The sequence below is a fragment of the Castor canadensis genome, chromosome X, assembly GCF_047511655.1.
Source record: "Castor canadensis chromosome X, mCasCan1.hap1v2, whole genome shotgun sequence".
Lineage (NCBI taxonomy): Eukaryota > Metazoa > Chordata > Mammalia > Rodentia > Castoridae > Castor > Castor canadensis.
This window is the reverse complement of record NC_133405.1, coordinates 126,740,800-126,751,706: the sequence shown is the minus strand read 5'-3', so window position 1 is coordinate 126,751,706 and position 10,907 is coordinate 126,740,800. Positions and strand designations below refer to the sequence as shown.

Sequence of the window (10,907 nt, the reverse complement as noted above, 5' to 3'; positions counted from 1 at the left end):
TCCCCAAGAGCGCTGCATTTCCTGGGCGGCCAAGGGAGGACCTGGAGGAGACTTGGGGCAGCCCCCGGCCAGGACTAAGACTCGACCCCACCTGGACCGCTAGCTATTTCTCAGGTCCCGCGATTGCGGCCGCGACCTTAAGAAATTGGAGAGGATCTTATTTTGCTTCTGCGATGAAAACGTGTCAAAAAATATTTTAAAGGAGAAAGAAACGCATTCTTTCGTGCGGACAATGAAAACAGAAAGCACGGGCTTCCACTATGGTTCCACTGGGGCTCGAACCCAGGACCTTCTGCGTGTAAAGCAGACGTGATAACCACTACACTATGGAACCCTCACGCCAGCCGCCTCTGCTGGGTGTCTACACATAGGATAGACGTCAGGCCCAGTGGCCCCGCCGAAGGCCCGCCCCTCCGCCGTAGCTCCGCCCCGCCTTCCTACCCGGCGGGATCCCGGCTCCAGGCTTGCGAGTTCTAGCGGTTCCTTCACCCTGCGCCTCAAGACTGCGGCTGCCTGAGAGCTGGGCGGGTCGCGGCCCGGTCGCCCTCCTGGCCTACAGCGCCGTCCCCTAATTTCCTGCCCCCAAACTCTCCCTCAGGCAAGGCGGCTGGAACTGCCCCTCTGGCAGCTCCCTCAGCTCCCGCGGGACCAGCACTTGCCCATTTTCCCCACGAGAAAACCGAGCCCGGGCGACTCGACTCCTTTGCCCCGTCCGAAGTCACTACGTCGACGTCGCCGCCGCGTCGGAGGCCCTGAGCTCGGAGCCCGGAGGCCCCCGGAGCTGAGGTTCGGGCCGGTGGGCGGGCCTGGCCCAGGGCGCAGGCCTCTTACCCTCCTTCCTCCGACTTCCCCAGCCCTCTCCCCTCCCAGGCCGCCCAGGGCAGGAGCAGCGCCGCAGGGCTTTCCTTGGGCCCGTTTGTGTGCGCCGGGGGGCGGTGGTGCAGACAGGCCACCTCTTAAGGCTGCCACCGGCCGCGTTCTTTGAGGGGCCCAGTGCAAGATGAAAGCAGGTCCCGCGTGTTCTTGTGAAGACTTTCCAACGGGGACGGCAGGGCACTGAGCCCAGCGCCTGGCCTTGGGTGGCTGCAAAGCCCGCAGCCTCTGACCCTGCCCTGTGCTTCTAGGACTGGGACCTTCCATCACAAAGGGCCCCTCCGCCACCCAGCTTCTGCCTCTGGTTTTCGGTGTCGTTTTGTCTCCAAGGCTTCTGAAAACTCACTGAGACCATTTTGTTTCGGGGGCGGGGGCGTCGTTAACAACCCAGGTGGCCTTGACCTGCAGGCCGCAGTTGTCCTTTTCCCTGGCATCTTCCTCTGAGAAGGACGGCAGGGCGGTGGAGAAATGAAAGCAAGTCCCTTCTGCGAGCTCCTGTTTTCCCGAGAAGGGCCCAGGTGGATGCAATGAGCACGAATGTGGGGGTCATGACCTACATCTTAGTCCTGTTGAGGCTACTCATCATCTGTGTCCTCTTGAGGTAATCTGTTCACCTCCCAAGTTCCAACCCCTCTTTTCTGAAAATTTCCAGGTAGAAAAATGGAGGTAGTTATCTGCTAGTGGTTTTCCCCACAGAACTAGTTAGAGGCAAGCCCGCAGGTAGTGCGTGGGTTTTCTAGTAATCAGTTTCCTGAGTCCTTGGGTAGCTGCCTAAAATATTCATCACAGGGTTCCCTTCAATCCTGTCTTCTGGTTGGATATGACCCCTGAGCAGATGCTGCCTAGATTTTGAGCCAGGAGGAAACCGTGAGTGGCTAGCCAGCAGGCGATGAGTTCACAAAAGCTCCATGTTTCCTGCTAGTGAGTGAGCAGTAATGACTTCTGGGCAGCCCGCTAATAAGCATATCCCACCTGTTTCCAACCTGCCATCAGTCCAAAACAAGGCTGCCAAGAATTGGCCCTAAAATGACACCCACCAGTTGTGCTTTGGTTTGTGTCTCTAGGGAATGCTTTGCTTTCCCCGTCCAGTTTTTTGGCTGCCCTTGGCTATAAGGGTGGTTCACCAAGTGAAGCTTTGGCCAAGGTGAACTCCGTATAGTGAAGTTGGTGCCTCGATAATGTGTGCAACACAGGTTTCTGCCATTAGTGTAAAACTTTTGTTCCTTTTCTCCCTTGTGACTGAAGGGACTTTAGTTGCACTCTCCCTGCCCCTCTCGACGTGTAGTCACAATGCGTTTTGTTAATAAAGTACAATATGGCTTACAACGCACTTTCACATACATTCCTGGGCAAAAGCCCTGTAAGGGGGCACGGTAATTATTACTATCTGTTTTTCAGCAGCAGAAGTTGATGTTGAACAGTTGCAGTGCTTTGCCTGTGACATGCAGCTGGTGAGTGGCAGCAGTGGGCTCATACTCAGCCTTCTGATAGGTAAGTGACTGTACAAAGTCCAAGACTACAAAGGCTACATGTTGTTCCCCTAAGAGTGGCATTGGTCTCTTGTATATTTTGCATGCATGTTAATGAGGAAATGCACACCTTTTTTTTTTTTATCCTTTGTAATTTGAAAATCTGCAAGGGTAGGAACTATCAGCCTTTTAGAAACAATTGTTGATGACTTTCCTCTTGAAACTATCAAGAGTTAGGGATAGGACATGTGCTGTGGCCAAAGCCTGCAATCCTACTTAGGAGGCAGAGATCTGGAGGATTGTGATTCCTGACCTGCCCCCCCAAAAGTTTGCAAGACCCCATCTCAACGAAAAAAAAATGGTAGGGGAGGGGCTGCCTATCCCATACCAGTCTGGGCAAAAAGCCAGACCCTATCTCCAAAATAGCCAGAGCAAAAAGTTGGAGGCAAAGGTCAAGCACTGGAGTGGAGTACCTGCCTTACAACTGTGATGCTCCATTACCACTTAAATAAATAAATAAATAAATAAATAAATAAATAAATAAAATAACCAATGCAAAAGTGGCTGGTAGCATGGCTCAAGTGGTAGGACACCTGTGTAGTAACCGAGGGGCCCTGAGTTCAACACCCCCCCAGTGCAAACAAACAAAAATATAGAAGAGGTATAGTGTCTCAGGTGACAGTTCTACTAGGCACTTCAGTTAGATTTGTGAGGACTTGCATCCCCAGGTATACCCACAAGCATCTGAACAAGTATAACAAAACTATGTTAACAAACTATTAAATTAAAAACCAGAAGTCACTTCAACATTTTTTTAGTTGTCTGATTTCTCGGATGTTTTAATGTTGCTTCCCTAGTGTTTGGCTGCATTGAGCATTGAGTATTTACTAAGAAATGTGGGTCACTATCTTAGTATGGCAGAACTCACCTTATCTTTTGCATATTCAAAACACTTTGAAACTACCCTATTATGACAGCATTTGTTGCTTTTTGCCATGTATCTTTCCATTATTCCTTATATCCCTCTGTTTTCTGAACTCAAATTGTGTGATCATTTTTACCACCCTTTCTTTGTCCCTTTGTTGCTTCCTTGTACTTGTTTGTAAAACCACAATCTGTTAAATCCAACTCTCTCCCTACTCCACTTCTATGACCCAAGAAAAATATATATCCAGGCCTACTGGTTTCACTAAATTCACTACTACTTGCCTCAAGTGTGCCCTGTAGTCCAGCCTCATGTTCACTTCTGGCAATTTGTTCCCACGTCTTCTAAAGGAAAGTTTCATAAGTTCTCTCCCTAGACCTCCTGTCCCTCCTCCCCCTACCTGGTTACAGCTGATGACCTTGCTTCCTATTTTGGTGAAAAAGTGGAAGCAATCAGAAAAGAACTTCCATAAGACCTGCCTGCCATTTTCTGTGACTCATACTCTTTTTCTTTCTCTAGATCAGAGCTCTTCCACCACAGCGTTGTGGACTGGGACTGGATAAGTTTGTTTTGTCATGGGGGCTGTCCTGTGTATGGTTGGATGTTTTCTAGCATTCCTGGCCTCTAATCACTAAATATCTGTAGCACCGCCCCCAAACACCCAGTTGTCACAACCTAAAATGTCCTATGGGGTGGGATTGAGGAATCTTGTGAGGGCTACTTGGCAATGTCTGGAAATACTTTTGTTTGTTATCACTGGGAGGGTTGCTATTGGCACATAGTGGATAAAGGTCAAGGATGCTATTTAATATACTACAGAAAAGCTCTCCACAACAAAGAACTGCCTGGCCTCAAAATGTCAGGAGTGTCACAGTTGAGAAACTCTGCTCTAAATGAGTTGTCCACGTTGCCAACTCAACCTAAGCTCTGCACTAGTACACTAGATCCCTCCTGCCCTTGCCTACTTGAGGAACTCACTCCAAAAATTTCTTCCATCTTTTTTTTTACATCAATACCCCCCATATTGGATCATTCTGATTAGCATAGATATATAAAGTAATTTCTCTTATCATAAACAAGTTATCTCTTAATCCCATTTCCATCTCCAGCCACTTCCATTTCTCTGCTCTCCTTTTTTCTGCAGTTTGTCTGTCGATGGTGCTTTCTCCAGTTCCACTCCCTACATTGGCACTTGCCCTCTCCACTCCACATAATTCCTCAGACCCAGGCCCAGGGCACCAGTGAATTCCACATTGCTACACAGAATAGTTCTTCTTCATCTTATTTGATCTATTAGCATTTTAAACAGTTGGTCACACCTTCTTTTTTGAAACACTTTCCTCTTTAGGATTTTAGGATGCTATCCTCTCACAATGTGTCCTACCTCACTGCTAAATCCTTTGCTGGCTCCTTTTGATCTTTAAACACAAATGTTCCTGCGGTCTTGGTCCTCAGGCTTTTGTATTCATTCTCATCACTCTGGTGACCTCATTAAATCTAATGGCTTTAAACACCAGCTATAACCTAGATAACTTCAATGTACATCTCTAGTTCAGACTTTTCTCCTGAACACCAAACGTGCATCATCAACTCTCTATTTAGATGTCTAATAGGCATCTCAAAGTCATCGTGTCTGCCTAAACTCCTGATCTCCAACCCCTAAATCTGATCCTCCCTTACACTTCCTTATCTTGGATAAAACTTAGAATCATACTTGATTCTTCTCTCTTTCTCATATACCAGATGTAATCTCACTAGCAAATCCTATTGTCTTTACCTTCAAAATCTATATAGAAACTAGTAGCTTTCTGTCATCTTCCCTGCTACCACCTCAATCAAAGTTACTATCACATTTTGCTTAGATCATTGCTAAAAGCCTCTTATCCTGGCCTCCCAGCTTCTAGCCTTTTCTTTCTATAGAGAATTTACATAGTAGCCAGGGTGGTCCTTTTAAAAAATCAAGTTAGACCTTGTCGGTACTTTCCTAAACAACAACAACAAATCTTCAGTAGCTCCTGGCTTTAACTAGAATAAAATCCAAAGCCTTAGATGGGCCTACAAGGCCCTATCTGATCTCTGACCTCTCCACCCATTACCTCTATGATTATATACCCTATTACTTTGCCTTTTCTTTTATTCCACTGCAGTAACTCTTGCCTGCTTACTGTTCTTCAAATACACTAGGCTTCCCCTGCCTCTGAGCCTTTGTGCCTGCTGTTATCCCAGGGCCTTGAATAATCTTCCCATTGATTGTTCTCTTAGCTTGTTCAAGTACTTACCCAAATGACTTCTCAGTGAGGTGTTTTCTGATTGCTCTATTTAAAATTGCTATTCTCACTCCCTACTCACCTTAGATACTCAGTATCCTCTTTCCTATTTATTTTTCTCTGCAGCATGTAATACCAACTAAATTTCTAGATATTTACTTATTTGTTGATTATCTGTTCCTACTGCCATGAATAGAATGAAAGCTCCATGAGGGCATGGATTTGGTTTTGTCTGCTGCTTATAGTCCACAGAGCCTAAATAATTACTAGCATATACTAAGTTCTCAGTAAAAATGTCTTGAATAAATTTGTCCGTATTGGGGGTGGGTCAGTTCCAATCCGAGCTAATCTGGGATGTTGCATGAATTCCTGAGACGAGACATTTCCTTATTAGCTCTGGACTTGAACGTAAGATGATCCATGGGCTGTAAGTTTCATTGCCATCTTACTAGTGCATTGTTGTCAGACAGGATTCTTAGTTGTATATAACAGAACCCTCTTGTTCAAAGTAGGAATTTTTCCTTGTTTATTTTTGGTGTAGGGGATCAAACCTAGGGCTAAGCCCTAAGCACTACTTCCTAAGTGGTAGTGTGCTCTACCACTGAGGTACACCCCCAGTCCCACCCATGTAGGACTTTAATAGCATTGTCCCACTGATAGGCTTACCCAAGTGACTGGCTTTGGCTAATTGTATATGGGCAGAAGTAATATGTTACCACTTTCCAGCCAGTACAGTTTCTACTTTTTCCCTTTGCTATGAGACCAGCAATGCCCCAGAGACAGGTCAGTCTGAGTCTTAGAGGGAAGACTGTACATTACAGAAATGCAGCCTACCTGCACTGGCCATGGAAAGGAAGTAATAAGCTTTTACTACGGTAATTTGCTAAGATTTTGGGGTCATTTATCATAACATCACATAAGCTGCAGCAATACTCCCATTAGTCTAAGAAGAAAATGAATTTATTAAAGTATAATAGGTGGCTCCCATGATCTCTGAGAAGACCTTGGTGACTCCAAAGCCAAGAACACCAATGTCCACAACTCATTGAAGGACAGCACTAGCAGAGATGCTCACTGCTGCCCTTCTATGAGTACAGATTTAGCAACTTGCATCAGTGATGAAGCTTAGAATCTCTACCACTGCTCACTCTGAAAACTAGACACTTCTGCCATTAACCTTGTCAGTAGATGGCTTTCCCATCTCCTACAGTTCTTCATGTTTCCCTCTTCTCAATTGAAGTCTCTGGCAGAGCTTCTTTTTACATGCTTGTGTCCTTGTTACGAAAGAGGCTTGAAAAGCAGATTTCTTGTTTCTACTTTGGGGAGGTAGGACCCAAATGTGAGGAATTACCAACACATAGGTAAGAGACTCTGTAGTTTGTTTCAGAACACAGCTATGAAAGTACTTGCTTGAGGCCTGAGAATGGACCTAAGGCCAAGGGATTTGAGCTGAGAAATAGCACTGAGTGCTATTATTTATGTTCTTGACCAAGCCATGACATACGTGTACCCGTTGTCCCTTCTGTTATTTAAGGAATACATTTCCAGTTCTGTGTGGAGGCTAGCTCAAATGGGCTTACTGTGTCTAAAATGGCACAGTGGCTGAGAAGCAGTGCCCTGGCTCAGACACTTGAAAGTTTCATTGTTCTAGTTCTAGTTCCCAGTAAGTGGGGATAAGGCTGATGGTTCACAAGTGAACTGTAGCCAGAACTCGGGTTCTTCACATTGAGCTACTCCTCCATCCCTTTTTGTGATGGGTATTTTTGGGATAGGGTCTCATGAACTATCTGTTCAGGCTGGCTTTGAACTGTGATTCTCCTGATCTCTGCCTCCTGAGTAGCTAGGATTACAAGTGTGAGCCACTGGCGCCAGCTCAATTATTTCCATTTTTAAAATGAGGAAACAGGCTCATAGGAGTTATATACTTGCCAAAGGTCCCCAGGTTGTAAGAGGCATTAGCTGATAACTTATTACAAGATCTTACTCTTGGTTCCCTTTCTCCATCTTTCTACTCTCCCATGCACAGAGGACTTCATTTTTTATTTAAAATAATAATAATATTTTCCCCTAGTCTCTAAATTAACTTCATAACCTAAGGAAAACCAACCAAGAAAAATCTTAGATCTCTCACTAACTTGTTTTCATAGTGTTCTTTTCATGTAACCATATCAGCAGGAACAGGACATAACAGCAGGAATTGTGTGTTCAGTAGTAAGTAACCAGACTTGAAAGGAAGGTGGTTTTAACCCAGAGCTTCATTCAGAAAATGGAAGTGTTATTTACAAATAACTGTCATTAGCCCGTTAATATGAAAAAGTCATTAAACATATGGAAATTTCTTGTCATTAGTTACATCAGGTTAACATATATTACTTTTCTTTAAAAAATACTTTGTAAATTGGACTTTTCAGTCCAATACTAAGGCATATTGTTAAAGTTTCACTACATTACTGTTTCCTCAGTTTGCTTATAATTGGCATTTCTCTCATTCTTTCCAAATATTTGAAATCTTTAGCTTATAGCTTTGCTTTATTTAAATATCACAACATCCTTTGTTATGGTGATACTACTGAGAATAGACCATGAAAATCATAAGAACATTATAGAATATAGTTTTACTTCAAAGGTTATGAAAGAAGGCTGGCAGAGTGCTTGCCTAGCATGCACAAGGCCCTGGGTTCCACCCCCAGCAGGAAAAGCAACAAAAAAAGCCATAAAAGAGTGAATTGAAAAAGAAATCGCTATTAAACAAAACAATAACCTGTACTATGTTGTAGAGCATATGTTGTACTCAAAGTACACTTCCCCATTACCTGGAAACTTACTAGCAATACATAGTCCCAGGCTCTACCCAAAACCTTCTGAATCAGAACCTCTAGCAGGCCCAGAAATCTGTGATACATAAGCACATTAAAATGTGAGAGGAACTTTTTAGAGTGTTTCATGTAAGTGAGTTGTAAGAGACTCACAGAAGGTATACTCTTTGAATACTGGTGAAAATAAGAATTTCAATGTTAGTAAACTAAGACTGTGTTAAGCATAGATTCTCCTTTGAAAGACCCCAAATCATAGATTCCAGTTATGTACTCTAGGTCAGAAGTCTTAGCTCAACTGTATGCTTGACTCCATCCTCCTATCAACTTTTACCTAATTAATCCCTTGTCATGCTTCAGATGTCAGTTTGAAGCTGGCTTCCTTAGAGGAGTCTTTGCATCCTCCTGGCTTATCCTTACGATATACATACTTGTCCTTTGCAATTTCACATCATTTTTTTTTTGTCAGTACTGGGGTCTGGGGTCTAAACTCAGAGCCTTGAGAATGCTAGGCAGGCACTTTACCACTTGAGCTGTATCCCCAGCCCTTTTTGCTTTGGTTATTTTTGAGATAAGGTCTCACATTTATGCCTGGGCTGGCCTGGACCATGATCTTAGTATTTACAATTCAGGCATAACTGGGGTGACGGGTGCATGCCCCCAGGGCCACCTTGTATTGGTTCAGATGGGGTCTTACGAATTTTTTCTCCTGAGCTGGCCTCAAACAGTGAACCTCTCGATCTCTGCCTCCCAAGTAACATTCACTTTTTTGATTATTTAATGTTTACTTTGCTCATCAGGATATAACCTTCAAGATAAAAGGGACCCTGTCGATTTTATTAATTGTCCCACCCCAAGGCTTAGAATAGTATCTAGCTCATAATAAATGCTCAACAAATATTTCTTGAAGGAATATATGACTGATGTCAGAATAAGTGCTTTAAAAGAAAATGCTGTAACTACTTTCTCAAAGGCTTATGCTCTTAGTCATCTGAGGCAGTAGTAGAAAGGGTTTTGAAAAGAAAGCTATGGATCTTTTACAGGCTTTATTTTAGATAATAGTCTGAACCTTCTAAGAAACAAACCATTCCTTATTTTCTGTGTTCATAAACACAAAAATGATTGACAGAGGGAGGGGGCAATGGTGGCCAAGAAAGTTTGAAGAAACTACAATCTGCCTTTCAATAAACAAGAAGCGGTTATCTCATCTGGGTTGTGTTGCCCACATTCCACTGGCAGTTACTATCATTTGCATTCTACATTGTGGGGTTGCCAAGCCAAACCATTAAATAGTTATTCTAGAATTTTCATCTGGAAGATTTCAGATGAAGCTGGGGAAAGCTTTAAGACCTTTAAGTGTGAGAATGGATTGTGTCCTGAACCTGCAGGTCAGGCTGAAAGATTCAGTAACTAGCAAAGTGAAGATCTAGGAGTCTTATTTCCCTTGAGCCTCTGTGGAATTGATAAAGCTGGAGAGAAGGGTAAGGCCACTTAATGGACCAGAGTGAGCTCTGGGTAGGTATGATTGAAAGTTAATCGGCTTCCTCTGTGTGCTCAGTTGTTTGGCCCAACTCTTGTGGCCTTTATGTTTTATGTATGAAGTTTATTATACTTTAATATATATGTATGGGGTAGAATCAGATCACCTTGATAGGATTGGAAGTATACTGGCCACTGAGTCACAAGACTTTGGGGAGGCAACCTAACTGCTCTAGGCCTGGTTTTTCTCTCTTTTACGATGGAGGTCTCTGAGGGATTTTCTAAAAATGTCCTAAGGACCAGAGTATCTTAACACATCACAGGCTCACATACAGGGTTCACAGCCAAGAACCTCATGATGGTCTTGCAAAACAACTTTGTTGTCTGTGTTTAGATCAGTTTTGCCCAATGCCCACTGCCCACTGCTTTGACATGAAGGTGACTGGCATCAACACATATTCTTTGTTTACTTTTGTCTTGGAATGGCAGATTTTAGCTCCTGTAGAAGGAAAGTAGGAAGAAAGAAGGAATTACCATAACTCTGCCATTGACTCATATGCTAGATGTCAAACTGAGGTACATGTGAAATGAAAGTGCTTACCAGATAAAGGAACAGATTGTGGCAATACTTAAAAATATCACAGCTCTCTCTAAATAAGAAGCAGTTCTGATAAGCCTATTTGAAGTTCATGTAAAATACCCATAGACTCTTAAGATTTGAATTCTGCATTGCCAAGGTGAATTAGTTCTGTGCAGAATTATAGGTAAAGGTTGATGTGGATTATATGGTAAAAGGAGTTCCTGTTTTACAGATATTAGCCTCTTTCTTTCCAGATTGCTCCTTTGTTAGCTTCCTTGTTTGCTCCTTCCTCTTCTCATTGTCTTCAATGTCTCTGTTCCCCAGTGTTTTGCCCCTTATAGCCTTCTTTCTCTACAAGTTCTCCCTGGCTGTTTTATTATTCTCTAATCACTTCAGCTATTATTGGTAACTTGATGACCTCCTTAATCTCACTCTCCAGACCTGGTTTGTTTCCTGAGCTTGAAACCTAGTTGTTTACTGCCAATAGGACATTTCAACAGT

At 43.6% G+C, this 10,907-nt stretch overlaps 1 protein-coding gene and 1 non-coding gene across 7 annotated transcripts in view; one reads left to right on the top strand and one right to left on the bottom strand.

The window, feature by feature from the left end:
* Positions 1 to 261: 261 nt before the first annotated feature.
* Trnav-uac (transfer RNA valine (anticodon UAC)) lies at positions 262 to 334 on the bottom strand. The gene has a single exon. It is a non-coding gene; the product is annotated as a tRNA-Val (tRNA).
* A 114-nt stretch (positions 335 to 448) lies between these two features.
* Positions 449 to 10,907, top strand: part of LOC109674958 (serine/threonine-protein phosphatase with EF-hands 1-like) — a 120,953-nt gene continuing 110,494 nt past the window's right edge. For 2 of the 6 annotated variants that reach the window (XM_074064220.1, XM_074064221.1), the window contains exons 1-2: positions 832 to 1,474; positions 2,272 to 2,364. The gene's annotated coding sequence lies outside the window, so the exon portion shown is untranslated. Of the gene's footprint in view, positions 787 to 830; positions 1,475 to 2,271; positions 2,365 to 10,907 lie in introns of those variants that run through there. The other 4 variants (XM_074064226.1, XM_074064224.1, XM_074064227.1 and 1 more) reach the window with 4 other exon arrangements.